We start from the raw sequence: 25,437 nt of genomic DNA, 5'->3' as shown, positions 1-25,437 counted from the left end.
TCCCGATACCTTGGGTATGATTAGAGTGGGGAAAACCACAGCTCTAGCTGAACTGATGCTCCAGGCTTTAAATGCTCCAGGGACTTTTCTAACCACAGAAAGCACCTGTCCATGTGCAGGGTTAGCATTTCTTCCCCTTCCTCTCTTTATGTTTAAAACAGAACAGTTGCTACAACCAATAAAACTGGCTATTTTATTTCAAAAAACAACCACCAATTTTTTCACTTCACATAAGCTATAAAAAATATATAATTTTTTTTTTAAAATACACTTTATTTATTTATTTGGCTGCACTGGGTCTTAGTTGCAGGATGCAGGATCTTTTAGTTGCAGCATGTGGACTCTAGTTACCTGAGCAGGGATCGAATCTGCGTCCCCTGCATTGGGAGTTTGGAGTCTTAACCACTGGACCACTAGGAAAGTCTCTCCTCACAGTTTTTCCATGCCAGAGAAGGAAAATGTGTTAAAGAAAGCAGAATAGAGATGATTTAATAGATTCAGATGTTATTCTCTAAATAGGTCATTCTAGTACCTTTAATTGTTTTACGACAGCTCTTTGATTTCCATTGTGGACCACACCACCATTCATCTCCAATGGGTTTGCAATCTCTTCACACAACCCCACACCCACTTCATGCTCATCTTTTCATCCCAGGCCTCCTTTCGGTTAAGGTCTCAGGAACTAAGGCTTGAATTCTTTCCAACTCATCCTAGAATCACTTCCTAGGCCCGAGTCCAAGGAAACATCTTTAACCCTCTTTTACTAGACTGTGATCTCCCTCTTAGAAAGCAAGAAGTTCTCTGAACTTATGGTTACTGGGGGGCAGGGTGGGGAAGGATGGGGGGAAGGGATAGTTAGGGAGTTTGGGATCAACGTGTACACACTGCTATATTTAAAATGAATAACTAACAAGGACCTACTGTATAGCACAGGGACCTCTGCTCAATGTTATGTGGCAGCTTGGATGGGAGGGGAGTCTGAGGGAGAATGGATACATGTATATGGATGGCTGAGTCCCTTTGCTGTGCACCTGAAATTATCACAACATTGTTAATTGGCTATACTCCCATATAAAATAAAAAGTTAAAAAAAAAAGAGAGCAAGAAGGTCTCACTTTAGCTTTCTTCCCAATTCTTTGTTAATTTAGAAGTCAGAAAAATATTAAGGCAGTTCCTTCTAATGCAGATGGAAAGTGAAACAGGCGAGTGAGAGAGTTTTCACCTGCTGACACAGAGAGAAAAATGACAGTGCTGTGAATTTTTAATAAGATTGAATTTATCCAATTTGACCATCCATTATTCTAAGGTTGTCTTTGTGCTTTTATGTTAGAATGGCTTTTAAAAAAAATTATGATGGTAACAGGTAGAAAGCTTTTTGTTTTATTTTGCTTTTTTAATAATGTCCTTTGACATTGGCAAAACAAGGTCACAAAGCCACAAGGATGGGAGCTATTTTCCTAAGGTACAGGATGAACAAAAACTCACTGTGGAAGATACTTCCATTTTCCTCTCATGTGTGTTCCACCTTGTGGCCAGGGCTGACTCAGCAAAACTCAGTCTATCATGGAAGCAACCCACTCTGCAATGATGCTGTGAGCAGTTATTCTGAGAACAGAGCACCGAAAGAACTTAAGTACCCATTAAAAAGGAAATGGTTCAAAATACCATAGAACTAGGGATATCATGCAGCAGTTACAAAGAATGAGGCTGTTGTAAATGTATGACAGGAAAGCTCTCCCTGACCAGGTATTTTATGAAAGAAGGAGTGCATTGGTTATCTAGTATATAGTCTGGGTTCTCCAGAGAAACACAATCAATAAATATATATCCTCTAAATACATAAATAGATACCTACCTCTATACATCTATATCTGTATCTGTATCTATATCTACATCTATATCTACACATGGTGAGAGAGAGATTTATTTTAAGGAATTGGCTCATGCAGTCATGGAGGCTGAGAAGTCCAACATCTGCAGCTGGCAAGCTGTAGACTCGAGAGAGCCTACAGTGTAAGTCCCAGTCCAAGTCCAAAGGCCTGAAACCCCAGAGAGCTGATGGCATAAGTTCCAAGTCCAAGAGTTCAAAGGCAGAAGAAGACTGATGTTCCAGCTTGAAAATAGTCAGGCAGAGAGAAAGAATTCTTTTGTACTCAGCTTTTTATTCTATACAGGCCTTCAGTGGATTGGATGAAGCTCACCCACATTGGGAAGAGCAATCTGCCTTACTCAGTCTACTGTTTCAGATGTTAATCTCATCCAGAAATAATGTTTAACCAAATATCTGGGCACTGTATGTATTGTTCTGTGTGTTTTTTAATTTATTTATTTATTTATTTTTGGCTGCGTTGGGTCTTCGTTGCTGCACACAGCCTTTCTCTAGTTGCGGCGAGCGGGGGCTGCTCTTCATTGCAATGCACGGGCTTCTCATTGCAGTGGCTTCTCTGGTTGTGGGGCATGGGCTCTAGGCGTGTGGGCTTCAGTAGTTGTGGCACGTGGGCTTAGTAGTTGTGGCTCACAGGCTCTAGAGCGCAGGCTCAGTAGTTGTGGTGCATGGGCTTCGCTGCTCCGCAGCATGTGGGATCGTCCCGGACCAGGGCTCAGACTTGCACCCCCTGCACTGGCAGGTGGATTCTTAGCCATTGAGCCACCAGGGAAGTCCCCCTATGTATTGTTGACACACAAAATTAATCATCACAAGTCCACTCCTTGTCAACCTGGCACTCATATGCACCTTCTTAAACTATACTTAATCTCCAAAAAATACATTAACAAGATCATAATTCCACCTAACATGATACAACTGTTCTGTGTGTAACCAGAAACGTACTAATCCCTTCCCCAGAAGAGGTAATATAATGTCCTTGAGTGATGTTTACTCTTCTCCTTGATATCCTATAACTTAAATACTGTGATATAAAGTCAATATATCTTATGTTACACAATTAGGGAATAAGAGAGGGAAGAAAACAAAGATATTTGTTTTAAAATACACACACATATGCATAACAAAATAAGGAGGAATACTCATGACAGTTACAGTCCCCATATCTGTAACTGGTCACATGATCATAGCTGGTATTTATAACTACCTTCCTCCACTACCCATACTATATTCCCTTTGCCTTCAGTAAACACCTCAGCTGGTGGTGGTTCCTTACACACCGAAGTGATACAAACCTTCATTCCCGAAGGATCTGGGCCATTAGTAGTCCTGCCTGGATTGGGTTGTTGTTTTCTAATGACCTTAATCGCAAGGAATGGTAATACTAAGAGCCTTCTTAAGGGATCTCCTGTATTCCAGACATACTCTTCCATATCTCTGTCGTGGTGTAGAAGTACAGTTTCCTCTTGGTGGTCAGGATCAATTGTCCCAGCCAGCACAGTAACTCACTACTTTGCCTGCTGAGTCAGAGGCATGAGGAGTCCAAAGTGGCCAGACAGCAATTTTAACTTTCAGCTCAATGGAACCATTATTGTGTCTCCTGGTGGAAGCATTTTTCTCTCTGGCCTAAGATCTCTAAGCCAATAGAGCATTAGGTCATGGGAACAAGAAGCAAAAATTTTTCTAGCGGGTCACTAGGGATAATAATGAGTAGAGCTGCTCCCATTCCCACCCCTTGACTCATGAATCTTAGCTTTAGGAGACATAGCGACATATGTTGGACACTGATTCCGAGCATTCACAACCTTCTGGAGAAATTCGGCCCAGTCCCGCAAAGTATTGCCATCTAGTGGATGCTGTAACCGAGTCTTCAAAAGGCCATCCCACCATTCCATCAAGCCAGCTGCTTCAGGATAGTGGGGAACAGGTAAGGCCAGTGAATTCCATGAGCACGGGGACATTGCCACACTTCTTTTGCTGTGAGGTGAGTCCTTTGATCAGAAACAATGCTGTGTAGACTATCATGATGGTAAATACAATATCCTGTAAGTAGGATGGTAGTTCTGACAGAAGCATTGTGTGCCAAGAAAGCAAATCCGTATCCAGAGAACGGATCTGTTCCAGGAAGAACAAGATGCTGCCCCTTCCATGATGGAATTGGTCCAATGTAATCAACCTGCGACCAGGCAGCTGGCTGAGCACCCTGGGGAACAGTGCCATATCTAGGACTCATTGTTGGTCTCTGTTGCTGGCAGATTGGGCACTCAGCAGTGGCCAGAGCCAGGTCAGCCTTGTTGAGTTGAAGTTCATGTTGCTGAGTCCATGTATAACATTCATCCCTGCCACCATGGCCACTTTGCTCATAAGCCCGTTGAGATGACAGGGGTGGCTGGGAAAGAGGCTGACTGGTTTCCATAGAAAGGGTCATCCTATCTACTTAATCATTAATATCCTCCTCTGCTTAGGTCACCCTTTGGTGAGCATTCATATGGGACTCAAATACCTTCATGTTTTTGTCTATTCAGAGACATTTATCTATATCCCTCTTCCCTAGATTTCCTTGTCACCAAATTTCTCATCATGTTCCTTCCAAGTCCCTGACTATCCAGGAAAACCACTGGCCACAGCCATGAACGAGTATATAATCACATGTCAGGCCACATCTCCTTCCAAGCAAAGTGAACAACTTAGTTCAATGCTCAAAGTTCTGTCCACAGGGAGGGTTGAATGTAGCAATTTGGCCCTTGCCATCCACAGATCCTACTGCCCTTAGGTTTCCCAATTCAGTGACTACAGTCCCCACTGTAAGGTCTGGTGTACAGAGAAGACCAGTCACAGAACTCTTTAAGAATGCTGGGGCTCCTCTCTCAAATTTATTTCTCGCAGTAGTGATGACTGGTATATCTTCTGGACCCTCCAGTGTGGGTAAGTAGGTCTTAAATGACAAATCCAGTCTAATATTCCAAACTCCCTAAGCCTTTGAATCCCTCCCTCTACATTAAACCAAGGCATGTCTACCATTTCTAATTTCTAATTTGCTCATCGTGGGCCCCTTTTTGATCCATGTTTCAGCCAGCAAAGCAGGCAAACTGCTAGAGCTCTTCCTAACACTTCAAGCTGCAATATTAAATGCAGAATTTCTGCTTAGAGAGACCGTAGCAACACATGTGGCCAGATCCAACTTTATGTTCCTTCCACCACTATCCCACACCTTAATATCCATTCCCAAACATATTCTCCAGATTTCTTTCTGTACAAATTATAAAACTCAAATTAGTTCTTTTGGAGTATAGCACACCTTCTCATGGGTTACACTTTGCAACTCACTTTTAGGGCTGCTGGGACTTGAGTCTAGTTATAGGTCTAGAAGCAGAGAGGGGTAGTGGGAGTGGGTTATGAGGAGAACCCACATTGCCTTGTTTGGCAATTGCCTCAGGGGAGGCCATTACAGTTTCCTCAGACAAGTCAGGGTTAATCCCCTCAGATAGGGGTGAAAAGACGGGCTACCACTGGGGTAGGGAAGCTACTTCTAATGGGGATGGTGTTAAGAAGGACTTTCACACTTTCTTTTCATTTGCATTGTTTGAATTGTTTTACCAGAATGTATTAAAGTGTTACGTGTGTGATTGAAAATAAATACAAATCCAGAAAAATCCTCACTGGATTCAATAAAATATTCCTGTTCGTTGCTCAAGGAAGAAACTTTTTTTTAAAGTAATGAAATGTCATGATCACTAAATGTTCTTATATTCAAAGAAGAGCTTTAAGAATATCTGTAGCTTACATTATGAGCTCCATGCAAAGGTACAATAAAACTGGATTTTTAGTTTGGAATTGATTTTTCTAGGTTGAATGGAGCTCTGGTAGTGGCTTTTAATTGTTCTCTGATTAAATATAGCTAAAAGTATCTACTCAGGTTGTCAGTGGGAACCACTAGGGCAAAGGGCAAGAGTTAAATGGGAGAGACTTCTTCATAAGCTAATTTTTGAGAATGATTTTTTTTTTCATACTCCTGAGATGGAATACAATTTTTCCCTGATAGACCTAGAGGCTGTTGGGAAATAAAGTGTGCTAACAATGATTAAGGTATATAACACCTTTCGGATACTTAATATGTGCCAGGCTCTGTGCTAAGAGCCTTACATACATTATCCCATTTAATCCTAACATTCCTATGCAGAAGGCATTGTAATTGCCCTCTTTTTCAGACTAGGAGAGGTGAAGTAAATGGCTCAAGGTCACACAGCAGTAAGTGGTTAAGCTGTGATCCAAACAGAGATCCTTGCTCTTGCCCTTCTCCATGAGAAATGAGGCCTATCTCTGACCTCAAGAACAGCAGCAGACTACCTGGCAGGAAATGTAAAGTGATGATGAGGTTAAATTACACCTCTTTCCACCTGTTGTTCTCCAGAGCAGGGATCCCCAACCCTCAGGCCACGGACTGGTACCAGTCCGTGGCCTGTTAGGAACCAGGCCGCACAGCAGGAGGTGAGCAGTGGGTGAGCAAGCGAAGCTTCACCTGTATTTACAGCCGCTCCCCACTGCTCGCATTACTGCCTGAGCTCTGCCTCCTGTCAGATCAGCAGCGGCATTAGATTCTCATAGAAGCCCGAACCCTACTGTGAACTGCGTGTGCAAGAGATCTAGGTTGCACACTCCTTATGAGGATCTAATGCCTGATGATCTGAGGTGGAGCTGAGGCAGTGATGCTAGTGCTGGGGAGTGGCTGCAAATACAGATTATCATTAGCAGAGAGGTTTGACTGCAGAGACCATAATAAATCAATTGCTTGCAGAGTCATATCAAAAGCCCATCAGTGAGTGGCGAGTGAAAACAAGCTCAGGGATCCCACTGATTCTGCATTATGGTAGTTGTATAATTATTTTATTACATATTACAATGTAATAATAATAGAAATAAGGTGCACAATAAATGTAATGCACTTGAATCATCCCGAAATCATCCCCCCCCACCTGCCCCCATCCGTGGAAAAATTGTCTTCCACGAAACCGGTCCCTGGTGCCAGAAAGGTTGGGGACCACTGCTCCAGAGCACTTGCCTGCCCAGCACTTGATCTTAAGGTCTGGGGCCCAGCCCCTCCCAGATGGTGGATCTGGTTTTACTCAGGCCCTATGTCAGCACCCAGGAGAGAGGCCAGTTCTGGAGTACATACGGTATACTATTATGTGAGAGGTTCCTCAGGCACTAAATAAGGAAATGAATGTTTTCTTCTATCAAGACCAATGTTTTCTTCCTCCAACCAAGACCAACAGGAAAAAAGGGGGCTGCACACCAATAAATCAAGCATGTTTTATCCACTGGGAGGGGGATGCCCAGTATGCAGGATTAAAAGGATATTAGGGGCTTCCCTGGTGGCGCAGTGGTTGAGAGTCTGCCTGCCGATGCAGGGGACACGGGTTCGTGCCCCGGACCGGGAAGATCCCACATGCCGTGAGCCATGGCCGCTGAGCCTGCATGTCCGGAGCCTGTGCTCCGCAACGGGAGAGGCCACAACAGTGATGCCTGCGTACCGCAAAAAAAAAAAAAAAAGATATTGAGTACACCTACAGCAAAATTGCCTCATTTTACAATTGAGAAATCCAAGGGCCAGAGAGGAAAGTGATTTGTTCATGGACTTTCTACCAACAAGGGTGTAGTTGGGAGTAGAGGCCAGATCTCCTAGCTCCTGGCTGAGTGCTGTTTTTCCATCATGTGTCAGGATGAAGGCCTTGGGTCCTTCTGGCTGAGATATGCAGTGGGGTTAACAAAAGTGCTGGCTCGAGGGGAAATAATAATACAGGTGACCAGGCGGGGGTTGGAAACACAAAGAACAGGAAATCATTTAGGATCAGAACAGAGCACCTCATCAAAGCCAGAAACGCAGGAGAGGGTCACTCATTCTGCAGCACGCCTTGCCACCAGGGCCAGGACCACAGTGTAAGAGTGAGAACGGCACCAGCTGGCACAGGTTGAAAAGCTACAGGGCATCTACAGGGCAGGTGGAAAGAAATGCACTTACTGGAAAGGGCTTCGGTGAAGACAGCCAGTTCTTGGGAAGATATCCCAGGCCTGGAGAAAGGAACAGACAAGGAGTGAGTCCGGGGGAGCAAGCCCCTTATGGAAAACGCCGTGGGCTCTGTCAACTTAAGGTCATTGGTGGGTCAGAGCTACAGCTAGGATGGCAACCCAGGTGGAGTCCAGGGACTTTGAGGAAAAAGCTTTGATTCTGGGGTACAGTAGGTATCGAAAACTGAAATGCCTTCAGTAGCTGGAGGCATAATAAAAATAAATGATGTGAGTAGGGTGACTAGAAGCCTTTGCCCCACCACCCCTGTCCATCCCTCTCAAAAATATATATATATTAATAACTACCAACTTAAAGAAAGATGGATTTCTAGGTTGTGACTAAGTTGAGTCTCATATCATAGTTGAGAGTGGTGGAAACTGTGGCAAATAGACAATCTTCCCAGCAAACAGGGCAGCTGCTTTTCAGTCCCAGCAAATTTCTGATCTGTCAGAATGCAAAGTCAATACTGCTAGCTTTCCAACTTCCCAATAGACACTAGAAATCTAGACGTTTATGTGTAACCGCCTGAGTTTTTACTGTTGGCAACACATTCAAATATTTTAAACCTGTGCAGACTAGGCACAGGTCCTATCCTAGAGCAGGAGGCGGGGTGGGGTGGAGTTTATATCCAAGGATCAAAAGAAACAGGCCCTGCTTCCCTAAGGGTCCTGAAGCAGATCCCCAGCTTAAAGGAAGGTTCATACAGCTACAAATCCCATATCTAGGTCTAAATCCTCATCCCTTGCGGCCAGACAGGTTTTGGAATTCAGCAGTTTTCAGGTTTTTAATTTTTCAGATTTATGGGCCCCAGAGAACTCCGAGGCAGTACCCTATTAACAAACACATCAATTTTTCTGTAGCAAAGCATATACATTTTCAGAAATCAAGTGAGATAAATAAAGAGTATAAATAATCTCACATAAGTTCCAGTCAAGTTTTGCCACCAGATGAGACAGTTGCAAACTTATGAAAAAAATATTTTTTCAAATTCATTGGGATTTCAGAATTACTGATAGGAGATTGTGGACCTATTATAAGGGAGAGACAACCAATGCGTAATGGGTACATACTCCATTAATTAACAGACACACAGAATTTATGCCTGATGACCTCTACCCTTTGGAAAGTATGTTTGTATCTTTGCTAACTGGCAACATCTCTGCTATCTCCCCTTTGGCTCCAGGGGAGAGGTAGTGTTTTGCCCTTTACCATCGTTCCCCTAGCTGGGGCAGGTCCTTCCCTTAATCACCTCAGCATAGCTGAGACAGGCTGTCAGGGAAGTTTAGCACAGGCAGTCACGCCCTTCCAGATGCTCTTAGAAGTGGCTTCTCTCAGAGACGCCACCCCCAGTGCGCCCTGCCTTGACTGCCTCCCAGTTGGGCTCCCAAATATCTTGATGCCTCAAGGTCCACACCAAACTCTCAACAAGACCCAAACCAGGGGAAAAGTTCTCCTTCCTCTCTAGTTCCCCCCGCCTCCATGCTGAAGTTTTACACCCCAGGAATTTATAATTGTGGACCTATTATAAGAAGGGCAGACAGCCAATGAATAATGGGTACACACTCCATTATTTAGGTGGATGACTGCCAGTGGAATTATGTTTCCCTTCAAAAGAATTCCCACCCTAACCCTCAGGGCTTTGGTTATCCTGAGCTCCACCCCCTCTCACCCCTCAGGACAATTACAACATAAAACCTAGTATCAGCACAATCTGGATTATGGAATCAGTGGGTGTATCCACAATCCACTCTGTGCTACACTGGACCTAGTCCAGCTCACTTCAAAGTCCCAGAGGAAGATCAGGTGTGCATATCTCTCCTGCAGCTTTAGAGGTTCTGCTCCTGAGTCTCTGTGCATTACTCCACAAAGAAGAACATACACACATCTCCAGCGATAATAACCAAACAGAGCACAGTCTAAATCCAAATATGGAAAAGAATCCTTTCTCCTGTGGAAGACACAATTCTGCAAGGTCTTGGCTTTGCTAAAATACCTCTTTGGGGCAAGACACACCAGATTTACATTACAAAATAAAGCACTTGGTTTAGCTTCTCAACATCTCTACTCTGATAGCCTCAGTCTCCCTCAGTAACAATATTTTTATGTCTCTAGAGGTAGAAGCATTCCAAAACAACATACCCAAAGACAAACGGAAGTCTCTTCTTCCAATGAAGATTACTGTTGAAGAACTCATAAAAGAGCTCCTCCCATTTCCAGGCTACTGAAGGTTTATAAAGATCAGCGTACTAGTCTCAACACATTCCGGGTGTGTGTTTGTGTGTGTGTGTGTGTGTGTATTGTAATCAATAAGTAACTGTGGGTGATACATGATAACATGTGAATATCCTATTGCTCAATAATACTGCAAATGGCATTATTTCATTCTTTTTTATGGCTAAGTAGTATTCCATTATATGTATGTACCACATCTTCCTTATACATTCATCTGTTGATGGACACTGAGGTTGTTTCCATATATTGACAATTGTAAATAATGCTGCTATGAACATTGGAGTGCATGTATCTTTTTGAATTAGTGTTTTAGTTTTCTGGGGGTATATACTCAGAAATAGAATTGCTGGGTCATATGGTAGTTCTATTTTTAGTTTTCTGAGTCACTTTGGAATAATGGGTTCTTTTCTAACTCAAGATAATATAACCATTACCATCATTATTCTTTTTGATGGTCAACTTATCACAAACTTGGCCAGCGGGAACAACTTTAAGCTAGCTCCTATATCCTCTGACATGTCCCCATTAATTGTGAGCACTTCCTCATGTTTGTGCACCAGATGTCCCCAACTTACTGTGTACTTTCTGTATCCCAGACTTGGAATCAGCCATTTCTCCAAAGAACCTGAGTTCCTTTCAGTGGAGAACAATATTTAGAAGTCAGCATCTGCATACTAGGTATGCCCAATGTTATTGAAATATTATTGCTTCTAGGCTTTTCAGGAGCCTAGAAAATAAAAATTTCAGAGTTAGAAAATATTAAACCATGAGTTAATATTGATAACTCCAATGCAAATCAAATCAAATTTTTAAAAAAATGATTCTTCCTAACCTTCTCCTATTGCAACTGGTATCTCCCTTATGCCATAGTGAGAAAAAACCTGGTTTCCAACAATTTTCTCTAACCTATAATAGATAAAAAATATTTTCAAAATTTCTTCACTGATATCATTATAAAAAACAAACCTAAGAAAAGATCAGTATTTCTCTGTAATTCTTTTTGTACTTAAAATACATTTTATTTAGGGAGTACACTGCTCAAAAGTCAGTTGAATTAATTCTTTCTTCTGAATGGCCATGGTATCAATTTGATAGTTTCATTAATTAGGTTAATTTGTGGCTGTTTGTGTTCAATGTTAGGACTTGCCTTTTAAATTTTTGTTGATTTAATATGCAAAACATTTAATGGTTCAAAAGAGAAAACTATATAAAGCACTAAACTCAAAGAACTTGCATTTCATTTTCAACATTTTTGTTAGTTGCTGCTTTATCCTTCCTATATTTTTAAAAATTATAAGCAAATATATATGTAGTCTTATTTATCTCCTTTTCATATGTTTACATTAAATATACTCTTTTATACCTTGCTTTTTTTCATTTAACAAAATATTCCTTGAAAACACTCCTTATCAGTACATAGAGATCTTTGCTGCATGGTATTCCATTGTTTGGATGTACCATCATTTATTCAACTCATCTTATATAGATGGGCATTTTAGGTAGTTCTCGATATTTCTTCTCTGAAAATTGATTTGTTTAAACTTTAGTGACAATTTTGGAAATTTTTATTTTCCAAGGGAATTATTTATTTCAACTAGGTTTTCAAATGTATTTGCATGAAGCTGTGCAGAGTGGTGTCTTAAATGTTTAACATTTTCTTCTCTTTCAATGCTTACATATCCCTTGTCATTTCTTGTTTTGTATATTTTCTCCATTGTTTTCTTTTCATGATTAGGTTAGCTGGTGGTTTGTCTATTTAATTGTTTTTTCAAAGAACAATTTAGATTATTTTTCCCAAAGATTTATTTATTTTTCCTATTGTAATAATTAATTTCTGCTTTCTAATCTTTATTATTTTCTTCTCCCTGTTTTCTTTTGGTTTATTTTACTCTTCTCTTTCTAGGTTTGGATTGAAATTTTAGTTCATTTATTTTTCAATCTTCGATTTTTACTGATAATATTATTTTAGGCTATTGATTTTCCTCCTATCACTGCTTTAACTGTTAATTCTTGCTCTAACCCCTATATTTTCTATAAAATAGACTTAGATCTAGAAGCCTGATTAGATTTTTATCCAAGAATACTTCACCAATGGTGTTGTGTGCTTCAAATTACATTTTACCACGAGGCACACATTACCAGCTGTTCTAGTTTTATTGTTGCTAAAGGTCTTTGGGTTCTCGTGGTGTCGGCCAATTTTCTCCACTTTAACATTCCCTATCAACATTTTACCTAATATTTTGGGTAGCTAGATAGCCTTTATTTCATTAGAGGTTGCAAAATGGTGGAGGGCTATTCTATCACTGCTTCTTTATTCATTAGCTGAAATTCATCTATAAAAGAGGACTTTTCCTCATTAATTATTTCATTTATATGGGAAAGGTAGGATCCTTGATGTTTTTCCCTTGATTCATCAATGTTTAGAGTAGTGACTTAGTAATCTAGCAACCTCCAATGGTAACCAGTGTGTTTTTAAAGCATCATCATGAATTCAGATTTATATATATTTGATGTTTCAATCTGTTGCAGTCGTTATCCTGTTTTTACTTAACTTTTAAATTTTTACACTTGTATCTCTTTTCTCTTGCTGTGGAAATCTAAGTTTCTAATAGCATTAACACAACTATTTGTTGTTTTTCCTACATCATGTCACTATTAGTGTTACAAAAAAGAATGCAATATAAAATTTCTTTGTGGTTCTTTTCTTCTTTAGACTATACGCCACTAAGGGTATCCTATATTTTTAAATAAGGAGTTATTTTCTCTATGCCACTATGGCATCAAATTGATATATGGTTAAGTTCATTTGTTTCCATTTGTGTTCAATTTTAGGGATTTGTTTTTTCCCATTTTTGAATTATATAAACATTTATATGGTTCCAAAGCCAAAAATGCACCCACAGAACTTTTTCTTCTGTCCTTGCCCCTTCATCTTGCACCCTCTCTTCCAATCTAGGAAACCGTTCTCATTAGTTTGTTTGTTTGTTTTGTTTTTTTCTGCGGTACGCGGGCCTCTCACTGTTGTTGCCTCTCCCGTTGCGGAGCACAGGCTCCAGACGCACAGGCTCAGCGGCCATGGCTCAAGGGCCCAGGCGCTCCGCGGCATGTGGGATCTTCCCAGACCAGGGCACGAACCCGTGTCGCCTGCATCGGCAGGTGGACTCTCAACCACTGCGCCACCAGGGAAGCCCTCTCATTAGTTTTTGATGTATCATTTCATTGTTACTTTTGAAAAATATCACAAATATGTTTATGATTTATTTACCTGTTTCTCACACAAAACGTAGCACAACATAAACACCGTCCTGCATCTTGCTTTATCTCATTTAACAATCGCCTAGTGATAGTTCCATACCAATATATAGAGGCCTTCCTCACTCCTTTTTAGTTGTGTAGTTCTCCATTACTTGGATGCCCCATAGTTTACTAGACCATTTCCCTATCACTGAACATTTGGGTTGTTTCCAGTTTTGTTTTTGTTTTGTTTTGTTTTGTTTTTACTATAGCAAACAATGCCACCATAAGTAGCTTTATGCCTATTATAATAATTTTTATGTAATAACAATTTATGTTATGACATAAACATAAATTGCTATATGTCATAACAATTTCATATTTTTGCAAGTATGTCTCCAGGAGACTTTCCTGGAATGAGCAGATGTTGGGTCAAAGGGTAAATGCTCATGTAATTTTTCTAGACATTGCCAAACTCCTCACCATAGCGGTTATACTACATTTTTTTGCCTTGCCACTAGCAATGAGAAGGCCTGTTTCCTCACAGCCTCACATAGTCAAAGTTTTGGATTTTTGTCAATCTGATAGGTGAGAAATGGCAACTCAGTTCAGTGTTAATTAGCATGTCTTTGTTTTAATTTATTTTTTACTTTTTAAAATGTTTTTCATTGTAGTAAAATATACGTAAGTTTTAACTTTTAAACCACTTTTAAGTGGACAGTTCAGTGGCATTAAGTATGTGCACATTGACTATCGCCACTGTCCATCTAGAGAACTTTCATCATCCTAAGCTGAAACTCTATACCTATTAAACAATAACTCCCCACTCCTCCTTCCCCTCATCCCCTGGTAACCTGTGTTCTACCTTCTGTCTCTATGTATTTAAGTATTCTAGGTACCTCATGTTAAGTGGAATCTTACAATATTTGTATATTTGTGTCTGGCTTATTTCACTTAACAGTATATCCTCAAGGTTCATCCATGCTGCAGCATGTATTAGAATTTCACTCCTTTTTAAGGCTAAATAGTATTCCATAGTATGTATATGCTCCATCTTGTTTATTTATTCATCCATTGATAGACAGTGGGGTTGTTTCCATCTTTTGGCTATTGTGAATAATGTTGCTATGAATACTAGTTTACAAGCATCTGTTCAAATCCCTGCTTTCAATTCTTTTGTATATATACCCAGAAGTGGAACTGTTGGATCATATGGTAATTCTATGTTTAATTTTTTGAGGAACTGTCATATTTTTTTTTCACAGCAGCTGCATGACTTTACATTGCCACCAGCAACGCCCAAGGGATCCAATTTCTCCACATTTTTGTCAACACTTGTTTTCCGGGTTTTTTGATAATAACAATTCTAATGGGTCTGAAGTGGTATTTCATTGTGGTTTTGATCTGCATTTCCCTCATTATTAGTGATGTTGAACATCTTTTCATGTGCTTATTGGTCATCTGTATATCTTCTTTGGAGAATTGTCTTTTCAAGTCCTTTGCCCGTTTTTGAACTAGAGTTGTGTGTGTGTGTGTGTTGTTGACTTTTAGGAGTCCTTTATATATTCTGGATATTAATCCTTATCAGATATATGATTTGAAAATATTTTTTCTCATTCTGTGAACTGCCTTTTTACTCCATTGATAGTGTCCTTTAGCATACATAAGTTTTTAATTTTGATGAAGTCCAATTTGTCTTTTTTTTTTCTTTTGTTACTTATGCTGTTGGTACCATATCAAAGAAATTATTGCCAAATCTGATGTCATGAAGATTGTTCTCTGTTTTCATCTGAGTTTTTATAGTTTTAGCTTTTATGTATAGGTCTTCAATCCATTTTGAGTTTGTTTATTTATTTATTTATTTTTGACCACAACACACAGCTTGTGGGATCTTAGTTCCCCGACCAGGGACTGAACTCGGGCCCTTGAAGTGAAAGCACAGAGTCCTAAACACTGGACCACCACTAAATTCCCAATTTTGAGTTAATTTTTATATATGATGTTGGATGAGGGTCCAACTTCATTAATTTGGAAATGGATATCCAGTTTTCCCAGCACCATTTGTTGAAAAAGTCCTTTCACCATGAATGGTATTGGCACCCTTGTTGAAAATCGTCTGACCATATATATGAGGGGTTATTTCTAGGCTCTCTATTCTATTCCATTGGTCTATATGTTTGTCTTTATGCCAGTTCACAGTGTTTTAATTACTGTAACTCTGTAATAAGTTTTGAAATCAGGAAGTGTGAGACCTACAACATTTTTCTTCTTTTTCAAGATTGTTTCTGTTATTTGGGGTCCCATGAGAGTCCACATGTATTTTAAGATGTATTTTTCTGCAAAAAATGTTAGGATTCTGATAGGGATTGCATTCAATCTGTAGATCACTTTGGGTGGTACTGAAATCTTAACAATATTAAATTTTTCATTCCATGAACACAAGATGTTTTTTGCATTTATTTGTGTCTTCTTTCATTTCTCTGTGCGATGTTTTATAGTTTTCAGTATACAACTCTTTCACTTACTTGGTTAAGTTAATTCCCAAGGATTTTTATTCTTTTTGATGCTATTATAAATGGAATTGTTTTCTTAATTTCCTTTTCACATTGTTCATTGTAAAATATTTCTCTTACGATGGGCAGGCTGAGCACCTTTTCGTGTGTGGGTTTTTTTTTTTTTTTTTTTTTTTTGCGGTACACGGGCCTCTCACTGTTGTGGCCTCTCCCGTTGTGGAGCACAGGCTCCGGATGCACAACCTCAGCGGCCATGGCTCATGGGCCCAGCTGCTCCGCGGCATGTGGGATCCTCCCAGACTGGGGCACGAAACCCTGTCCCCTGCATCAGCAGGTGGACTCTCAACCACAGCACCACCCGGGAAGCCCCCTTTTCGTGTGCTTAAAGGCCATTTGTATTTCTTTTTCTGTGGAATTGTCTGTTCATATTTTTTACTCATTTTTCTATTGCACTGTTGGCATTTTTCTCTCAATTTTTAGGAGCTCTTTATATATTACTAATATTAGCCTTCTGGGTCAAGGTTTCAGTCACAGAGGTATATGTATTTGTCAAAAATCAGAGAACGTACAATTAAGATTTGTGTATTTCATTCTATTTAAATTTTATATCACAAGAAACACCTTAAACAAATACTGAATTCTGGTTAATAATATACATGCATCAATATACCGGTTTGTGATTTATTTTGAAACACAACAAAAAATAATATAGATTGACAGATGGATAGAGATAAATTACATACATGATAAAGCAAGTAAAATGTTGATGGTAGGATCTAGAGGGTGCGTGTTCTCTACAAAATTTTTTCAACTTTGCTACATGTTTGAAAATGTTCATAATGAAATATTGGGGAAAATATTAGCCCTCTAATGATAGACATTACAAATATTTTCTCCAAGTTGTCAGGATTTTTTACTTGCTTATAGTTTTTCCTCATGAAAAGTGTTCTTTTAAAAGCTTATGTATAAATGCATTTATGAATCTTTTATTGCTTCTTCATTTTGAGTCATATTTTGTGGGGTTTTCCCTTTCTTATGTTATATAGCAATTCATTCACACTTTCTTCTACTACTTGCATTATTTTCTTTGTGTGTCTGTGTGTATTTCAGTTAAGTGATTATTTTTTAAGAAATAAATCACTGTAGCTTCAGTGAAGTGCCCTGTGCCACCCTAGTCTCTGTCCCCTTACCCCTCACTAGAGGTAATCACTCCTGTGCTTTGGTTATATATGTTTACTATATATGATATATATACTTATAATGCATATATAAATTTATAATACATATATATTTACAATACATATATATATTTACAAACAATAATATAATTATGTTTTTCACATTTGTAAAACATATTCATAAATAACGCCTTTCTGGAACTTGCTTTCTTTGATCAACATTATATTTTTGAAATTTATCCAAGCTGAGAGATATAACTCTAATCTATCCATTTTAATTATTACATGAAATTCTTCCTAAAACATGCTGCATTTATTTATCAATCCTCCCATTTGTGCATATTAGTGTGTTTCAGATGCCTCTCAGTTAAAAGAAAGCTGTCATAAACATTGTTGTACACACCTTCTTGTGCACATGTGCATGTTTCTCCAGGGAAGACATCTAAGAGTGGAACCACTGGTTTACAGGATATGCACATCTTCAATTTTATTAGATAAGTGATTTATACAATCATCAGCAGTGATTACTACCTGACAACTTAATATTATTGGACTTTAAAATTTCTGGCAATGAGTAGGTATAAAACTGTCTCATTGTGGCTTTAATTTGCATTTCCTTGATTCCTATGAAAATGTGCATCTTTTCAGATATTTACTGGCCATGCAGATTTCCTCTTCTGTAAATTGCTTCTTCATACCCTTTGTGAATTTTTCTACTGCCCATTTGCATAAGCATGGAAACTGTGTAGTCACACATGGCCCTGCACTTAGAAGGGCCTTGTGCTTTGTTTAATGCTCTGCTGGTGCTGTTTTGAAATTCTTAATAATTTCTTACAAGGGGCCCTGCATTTTCATTTTGCACTGGGCTCCACAAATTGTGTAGCTGGTCCTTAGGCTGAGCCACGTTTGAACTGAGTTTTGACAGACAAAAAGGGATTCACATAGATCTGCATTGTTCAATATGGTGACCACTTAGCCTTATTGTTCAATATAGCGGCTACATTAATTTAAATTAAGTAAAATTAAAAATTCAGTTCCTCAGTCTCATGAGCTTTGTAACCCTTTAGACTGTGCCCTGTGGGGAACCACTGACCCACGTAAAACCAGAAGTGCATGGAAAGATCTGGGTTTGAGGAAGACAGCCCTCATGGTAATGTGAAGGACTAGATAGGCAACTCAGAAGTCAGGGGAGCAGACAGAAAGCTCTGACACAAACCCAAGTGAGAAGTGAGGCTTTTGGGGGAGCAGAGGATCAGAAGGTCAGGGTCTCAGAGAGAGAAAATCCACAGGGTCTTGGTGGCTGTCTGGACATGTGGAGTAATGGAGAGGGAAGAATTGAGGGTCAGACTTGGGCGACTGATAAATGGGGCTGCTTTAACCAAATCCAGAAGAATAAACAGATTTTACAGGAAGGTACTGAAGTTGGCTTGGACACATTCTTGAAGTATTCTGGGACAGTTGTTCACCAGTCTCCCTACCTGCTAAATGAAGGTAGTGGTAGCATCTGTCCCACAGGACTGATGTATTAATAATCAACTGATACAGATATGTGAATACACTTTGTTAATGTTTAAGTGTCATATACATGTTATCTAGCATCAGTCCTGTACGTACCTGAGGTCCGATGGAAGGAAGAAGCAGGGGAGGGACTGAAATACTGCCTGCGTTTGCACAAAAGGAGCACCATCCATCTAGTTCAGTGAGACAGGAGATGTTGGAGGAAAATGCTGAAGAGAATGAAAAATGTGGATAGTCAAGTAAGAAATACAGGATAACAAATCATCAATTAGAAATACACCCCAGCTGCTTCTAAACATAATAAATTGTCAAAGCTTTCCATCAAGTGGAAGAAGATGGAGTTACAATGAGATCTGGGAGAAAACACATATTAAAAAATTCAACTAAGCAATTAGTAGCGGCATTTACTGTAGATTAGAAACTCTCTCCAGAATTACTTCTGCCTTGGAACATACATGGCATATATTCCAAACTGCTGTTACTTTTTTTTTTTTTTTACTTGATAGCATATATTTATTGGATTTGTTTTTCTCCCCTTAACCTCACTCTTAATGGGCTCAGATTTTTAACATTCTCCCCTCCTCCACGTATTAATTTTTTTTATTGGAGTATAATTGCTTTACAATGTTGTGTTAGTTTCTGCCACACAGCGAAGTGAATCAGTCATACGCATACACATCCCCTCCCTCTTGGACCTCCCCGCCTGCACCCACATCCCACCCAACTAGGCCATCACAGAGCACCAAGCTGAGCTCCCTATGCTGCTACATTTTGATTTTCATCTGCAGACAGAGTTAAAATGTAATATGTCCTTAAAGCTGATTGCTAGTTCAAACTTGTCATTAAGCATACTGCTTCCTAACGTTTGATTATATGCTTGGAAAACTGCTAGGAAGTTTAACAATGTGATTGATTAGACAGTATTTGGGTGTGAAACGTAACTCTTTGGTGCATGCTGTTCTTCCAGAATTTGGAGGTAATGTGCAAGATTCTTAAATTAGTTTTGCTTTTATGAAGTAAGCAAATAACCTGATGTTAAACCTTAGTTAGGCTACTTAATTAAATTCCGTACCTATCTATTGAAGATATATCACAACAAGGCAGAATGGTAGGGCATGGTCCTTCCTTCAAGGAGCTGATATCTCTTAGCAGAGACACCTATAAACTAGTACTGAGGGAAATGAGTGAGTGCTCACAGAATTCAAAACAGTGTGGGGTGATATGGTCAAAAGGAAGAGTAAGAACAGTAGCTGCCATCAGAGATCAGAAATCCATAGTTTTATGACTCAATGTGAAGTTATCTGAATAAGGCTCTGAGAGCCAAGCTAATGTCAAGGTCAGCATCAGCCCTCCATCTCCCTGGGTGATGCGGACAGCAGAAATCCTCCACTTAGTTAAGCTGGCTGTGGCCAGGACATCGGCAGCTCCTCCCACTGACAGGGAGTCTGGCTGCCCATCCCTTCAATCTGGGTTGGCCTCGTGGTCTCCTCTAATCCACAGAATGTGGCATATGGGACCCTGTGTGATTCCCCAGCTATGCCTTAACAAGTCTGACAGCTTCCACCTCCACTGTCTTGGATGCTGCCCACAGACTGACAATGGAGCCCCTGGAGGACGAGAAGCCCTGAAGATTCTCCAGAAGGAGAACCATGGCCTTCAGTGGATGGCATCACCAAGTGCCAGACATGTAAGTGAGGTCACCTTTGACCTTCAGCTTAGCTGACTTTCCAGTTCAGGGGTTGGCAAACCACAGCCTGCGGACCAAATCTGGCCCTCAGCCTGTTTCTTTGTAGGGCCCTTGAGCTACGAATAGCTTTTGCTTTTTAAAGGTTTGTAAAAAAAAAAAAAAAATTATCAATGAATAACAAAGAAGAATATGCAACAGACACAAAACCTAAAATATGCACGATCTACCACCCCTTACAGGAACTTTTGCCAGCCCCTGTTATAGCTGAATATAACTGTGTGAGTAAATCCAGACAAAACCACAGAGGAGTCAGCCAACCAACCCTCAGAATCGTGAGAAATATTAAATGGATATTTTTAATATATGAGATGCAATAGATAACTGAATCACAAGCTGAATAAACGCTACACAAGGAACAAGGAAACTGCCTCGAAGGAAATAAGCTCTCGAAGGTTTTGGACCTTTTCTTTTTTTTTTTTTTGGCTGTACGCGGGCCTCTCACTGTTGTGGCCTCCCCCGTTGCGGAGCACAGGCTCAGCGGCCATGGCTCACGGGCCCAGCCGCTCCGCATGTGGGATCTTCCCGGACCGGGGCACGAACCCGTGTCCCCTGCATCGGCAGGCAGACTCTCAACCACTGCGCCACCAGGGAAGCCCTGGACCTTTTCTTCCCAATCATTTCACTTGAGAGGATGTCGTCCCCCTAGTCTGCTGTCCATGGCTCTGTTTTGCATTCTAGGGAGGTTTTGCCATCTATGAGCACATATATCCACTCATTATTCATAGGACATTCAAAACATTTTAAAAACAGGTATCGGAATATAACTTTTCAAAAATAAAAATACAGAATTTGTAAGATATAATATCAGTGTCCTAAAGCATCCTTCCAAATACAGAGGTCTATTTTTTTCCGTATATTACTCTATTTGCAATGGACCCTTCCTAGTTTTGTTACCAATGGATTTCCTTTACTTAGTGAGGTGAAGTGTCAGCCAAGGTGAGGTGAAGAATGGTTGTGATAAAGGCATCAGCAGGTAGCAATCACTTTACCCTTTGCAAAGGGCACAGCTACCTGCCAGGGCTGGAGCCAGAAAAAGAATCACAACCAGGGATTCAGATCCGAATATTTACACAGTGTCAAAGAAGTCCAGTGCCTAGACTTACACTGCTACTATCCACAAATAATTTTGTTGTACACCCATTTTAACTCCTATTTCCACCTCTATTATTTTCAGAGAACCTCCAAAATACCATAAATAATTTTTAAATGTACATTTCACGCCCCTATTCTTTTTCCTTCCCATAGGGAAAAAAAAAAACAAAAAAACAATGCTTTTGTAAGGGAGAAGCAGTTGAACCAAGAAATCTGTAAACAAAAAGAAACGGGGGGGGGGTACTTCCCTGGTGGCGCAGTGGTTAAGAATCTGCCTGCCAATGCAGGGTACACGGGTTCAATCCCTGGTCCAGGAAGATCCCACGTGCTGCGGAGCAACTAAGCCCGTGCACCACAACTACTGAGCCTGTGCTCTAGTGCCCGTGAGCCACAGCTACTGAGCTCCCGCACCTAGAGCCCGTGTTCCGCAACAAGAGAAGCCACCGCAATGAGAAGCCCACACACCGCAATGAAGAGTAGCCCCCGCTTGACGCAACTAGAGAAAGCCCGTGCGTGGCAACGAAGACCCAATGCAGCCAAACTTAAATAATAAATTAATTAATTAAAAAAAAAAGAAATGGGGGCCCATATTTATAGTCTTCACGTAAATGTGTAGATCACAATTGGGGATGGGTGGTTATGACGAGGCTTGAAGTTAAACAGATGATCCAGACCCACCTGATTTTGAGCAAAGCACCACTATGATCAATACTACACATCTAAGTTTGCATTTGGCCTAGAGCAGTGTGGTAGCTCCTTTCCAAATATTTTCCCTCCGACTCCGCAGTGAGCCTCATCTCCTCGTGTTCATGCCTTGTCTGATCCCCTCCCCTTGAATCTTGAACAGTCCTATGCTTCCTATTGACCAATAAAATGTCACAAAAATGATGCAACATAACTTTCAAGTCTAGCTTCTGCCTTGCAGCTTCTGCCTTGGACTTTTAGAAAGCTGACTCTGATGAAATTCAGATCAACTGGCAGAGGCATGAGCAGACACGAATTTGCTGATGCAAACAAAAAACACTGATGTGATCCACTGACTGACTCACTAAAAATTATAAAAGTGGAGATACAGGCTCTCTGTTTAGAACCCCTACATTTGTCTGTGGAATGAAGATGCCCTTTGAGACTCCTCTTGTGGGAGCTGAAGTGGTCATTGTTATACAGAGTAAACTTGACATAGATCTCACCCAGTGGGGCTTATAAGCTTAAATGGATGAGCTCACACCCCCAGGTGTTTGATATGAGCCAGAGACCAGGTGATCACAGACAGAGTTTACACACAGTATTACATATTCTTGATTTGTTTCTGTTGTTAGAATGGAACTGAGGGTTTAGTTTCAGGTATGCCCAGTTACATATAGGAAACTCCTCTTGGATTTTATCAAGCCTTCTTAAAACAGACATCACAAGACCTTGTAGAAAGTATCACTGCTTTTACCAGAATTATCCACAGGAACCCTACAGTGGCCCAAACTCCACAGAGTCCAGAGTTTTACTGTTCTTTGAATGAAGCTAGTACCTAATTCAATGAAGCACCTAACACTGGGTACCAGAATGATCCAGATGATTACTCTATCCACCTAGGTGAATGGATTTGTAACCCATGTCCTCCTTGCAGGGATCTAAGACTTTCTCCTCCAAACAGATCCAAAGTCTCCACCCCACAGATTACCTATTAACCACAAAAGAGAAAATGTAGTTTAATAGAGAAATCTGGAGAACACTTCAGATTTCAGTGACCACTGATACTGGGACAACCTAATATTATGCATATAAAAATAACAGGGGTTTAATATTTATTATTATGTTCTTGCTGATGGAAAACAATAAGAGCACCTCATAAAGTGTACCATCTTAGAAGGATTTTTGCCATCTAATCAAACCTCTCAACCTTCCTTCGAGCTTACAGGAAATATGGGATCTAGAGAAAAAATTAAATGACATCAGGAGGAAAACAAGGTCAGACAAATTGCGAAAGTAGAATCCTCTGCCAAAAGACTCTTTAAAAAGTTAATACCACAAAAACAAAACAGGTGGAGGATTGCTCCACATTAAAAGATACAACCAGGGCTTCCCTGGTGGCGCAGTGGTTGAGGGTCCGCCTGCAGATGCAGCGGACGCGGGTTCGTGCCCCGGTCCAGGAGGATCCCACGTGCCGCGGAGCGGCTGGGCCCGTGAGCCATGGCCGCTGAGCCTGCGCGTCCGGAGCCTGTGCTCTGCAACGGGAGAGGCCACACCAGTGAGAGGCCCGCATACCGCCAAAAAAAAAAAAGAGAGAGACAACCATAACAAATACAATGCATGAATCTTCACAGGACTCTCTTTTTTTTTGCTTTTGACTAGCAGCAGTCTTTAATGTAAATGTTAAGCAGAGATCCACACAAATTTGAAAAAAAGTCTTTAACTTGAAAGAGCTTAAAACAATAAAAAAAAGATTAAATAGACAATTCAGGAAACAGAGGAAACTTAAAAGAGAAAGTCCTGAGATTTGTCTTATTATCCATTCGGTAAGAGAAGATATTGCATCCCTTAAATAAGAACTGGACGCCATGGGACTACCTTTCTACAAAACCAATATATGACTTTTTTTGCTAACTGGAGAAATTTGCATATGGGCTGGATATTAGGTGATGTCAAATTATTAAGTTTCTTAGATGTAATTTAGTTTCTTATGTGGTTGCATAGGGGAATGTCTTTGTCTTTACTTAGGCGAGAGAGAAAGAAAGCAGTTACCGCAAAATGTTGAGTTATTCATTCTCGGAGGAATGTACATGGCTGTTCACTGAACTATTCTTTCAACTTTTCACACCGTGATGCCTCTGCCGACCTGTTCACCGTGCCACAGACAAGCGGCCTGAATGGGGAACTGTTTTCAGATGGCACTGTTTCAGGGGTGCCAAGAGAGGAGAGTAAATACTATTTCTGAATTAATTCAACAACCTCCACCCAGAGGCCGGTGCAACCAGAGCCCATACAGCACACTCAGCTCCCGCGCCTCAAAGCTTCTCCGTTCCTCCCAAGAAGCAACAGTTAGTGACAACTCAGGGTGGGACAGACCTTTGAATTCTCCAGACCAAAGGAGGGTTTTGAGAGGCATTTCTCGAGAGCATGCGACTCCCGGGACTCCTGTTCACACCCCAGACCATTGCAACCCCGACGTATCCCCAGCCTTCTTTTTCTATTGATTCTAGAAGGAGAACGCGCATTTCGTCTGCAAGAGCAAAGAACTTCCCAAGATGTCTTCTTCCCTTCATAGCTCTGTGCGAATTTTAGTAAGTAAATACCTCCCGGACTGCCGCGAGGCCGGGCACTTACGCAACTTGAAAACAGGGCAAGCCGGGGCAAAGAGAAGCGAGTCTTCAACAGAAATCCTTCCCGAGGTCAGCCCATCGACTAACCGCTGCCAAGCTCAAATGTAAAATGACTACGTAGCACCCCGGTGCATGGAATGCAAGGTGAAGCCGAGAATCCCGAGGTCGCGCCCGGATTAGCGCGGAGGCCTGGGTGCCGCGCGACACCGCCCTCCTGGGGGGTCAGGGCCCGCGCGTGCGTGCGTGCGAGCGAGAGGACAAGGGGCTTAGGGCCCGGCGCGTGGTCTGCGCGCGCCCGGCCGCGCGTGCGGCTGCGGTGAGGCTGCGTGTGCGCGCGGGGCTGGAGCTTAGGCCATCCGCCCACGTCGGAGCACGGTGCGCGCCACGCGGGTGGGTGAGTGTGGTCCAGGGTGGGTGCTGGGGCGGCGCGGAGGCCTCGGAGGCCCTCGGGCTGGGTGGCGGGCGTGGCGCTGGTACCTGCTCCGCCGGTGACGTGCCCTCCTCCGGGACACCGAGGCCCGGACAGCTGGGCCGGGAGGCGCCGCCCACTCTTCCGGCCCTCTCTCGGAGCGCGGCCGGGGTTGAGCCGCGAGCGGCCGCGCCCAGACGCTTGGGCCTCCGCGACTATTTGTTCCCCCACCAGGTGAGCGCGGGAGG

At 41.3% G+C, this 25,437-nt stretch overlaps 1 protein-coding gene and 1 long non-coding RNA gene across 7 annotated transcripts in view; one reads left to right on the top strand and one right to left on the bottom strand.

The window, feature by feature from the left end:
- Positions 1-6,833: 6,833 nt before the first annotated feature.
- LOC309822985 lies at positions 6,834-25,398 on the bottom strand. Of its 2 annotated transcripts, none has more exons than XR_014296792.1 (5): positions 25,258-25,398; positions 18,724-18,836; positions 10,760-10,911; positions 7,905-7,954; positions 6,834-7,408 (listed from the first exon to the last, which is right to left on the bottom strand). It is a non-coding gene; the product is annotated as an uncharacterized lncRNA (long non-coding RNA). The 2 variants fall into 2 exon arrangements; XR_014296793.1 differs by lacking the exon at positions 25,258-25,398 and adding an exon at positions 24,785-24,909.
- Positions 24,994-25,437, top strand: part of B3GALNT1 (beta-1,3-N-acetylgalactosaminyltransferase 1 (Globoside blood group)) — a 32,496-nt gene continuing 32,052 nt past the window's right edge. For 4 of the 5 annotated variants that reach the window (XM_082655097.1, XM_082655095.1, XM_082655094.1 and 1 more), the window contains exon 1: positions 25,278-25,423. The gene's annotated coding sequence lies outside the window, so the exon portion shown is untranslated. Of the gene's footprint in view, positions 25,171-25,277; positions 25,424-25,437 lie in introns of those variants that run through there. The other variant, XM_082655096.1, reaches the window with a different exon arrangement.

The sequence above is a fragment of the Grampus griseus genome (assembly GCF_964374135.1).
Source record: "Grampus griseus genome assembly, chromosome: 5".
NCBI lineage: Eukaryota > Metazoa > Chordata > Mammalia > Artiodactyla > Delphinidae > Grampus > Grampus griseus.
Note: the sequence above shows the minus strand (reverse complement) of the source record. Positions and strands in the feature narration are given on the sequence as shown.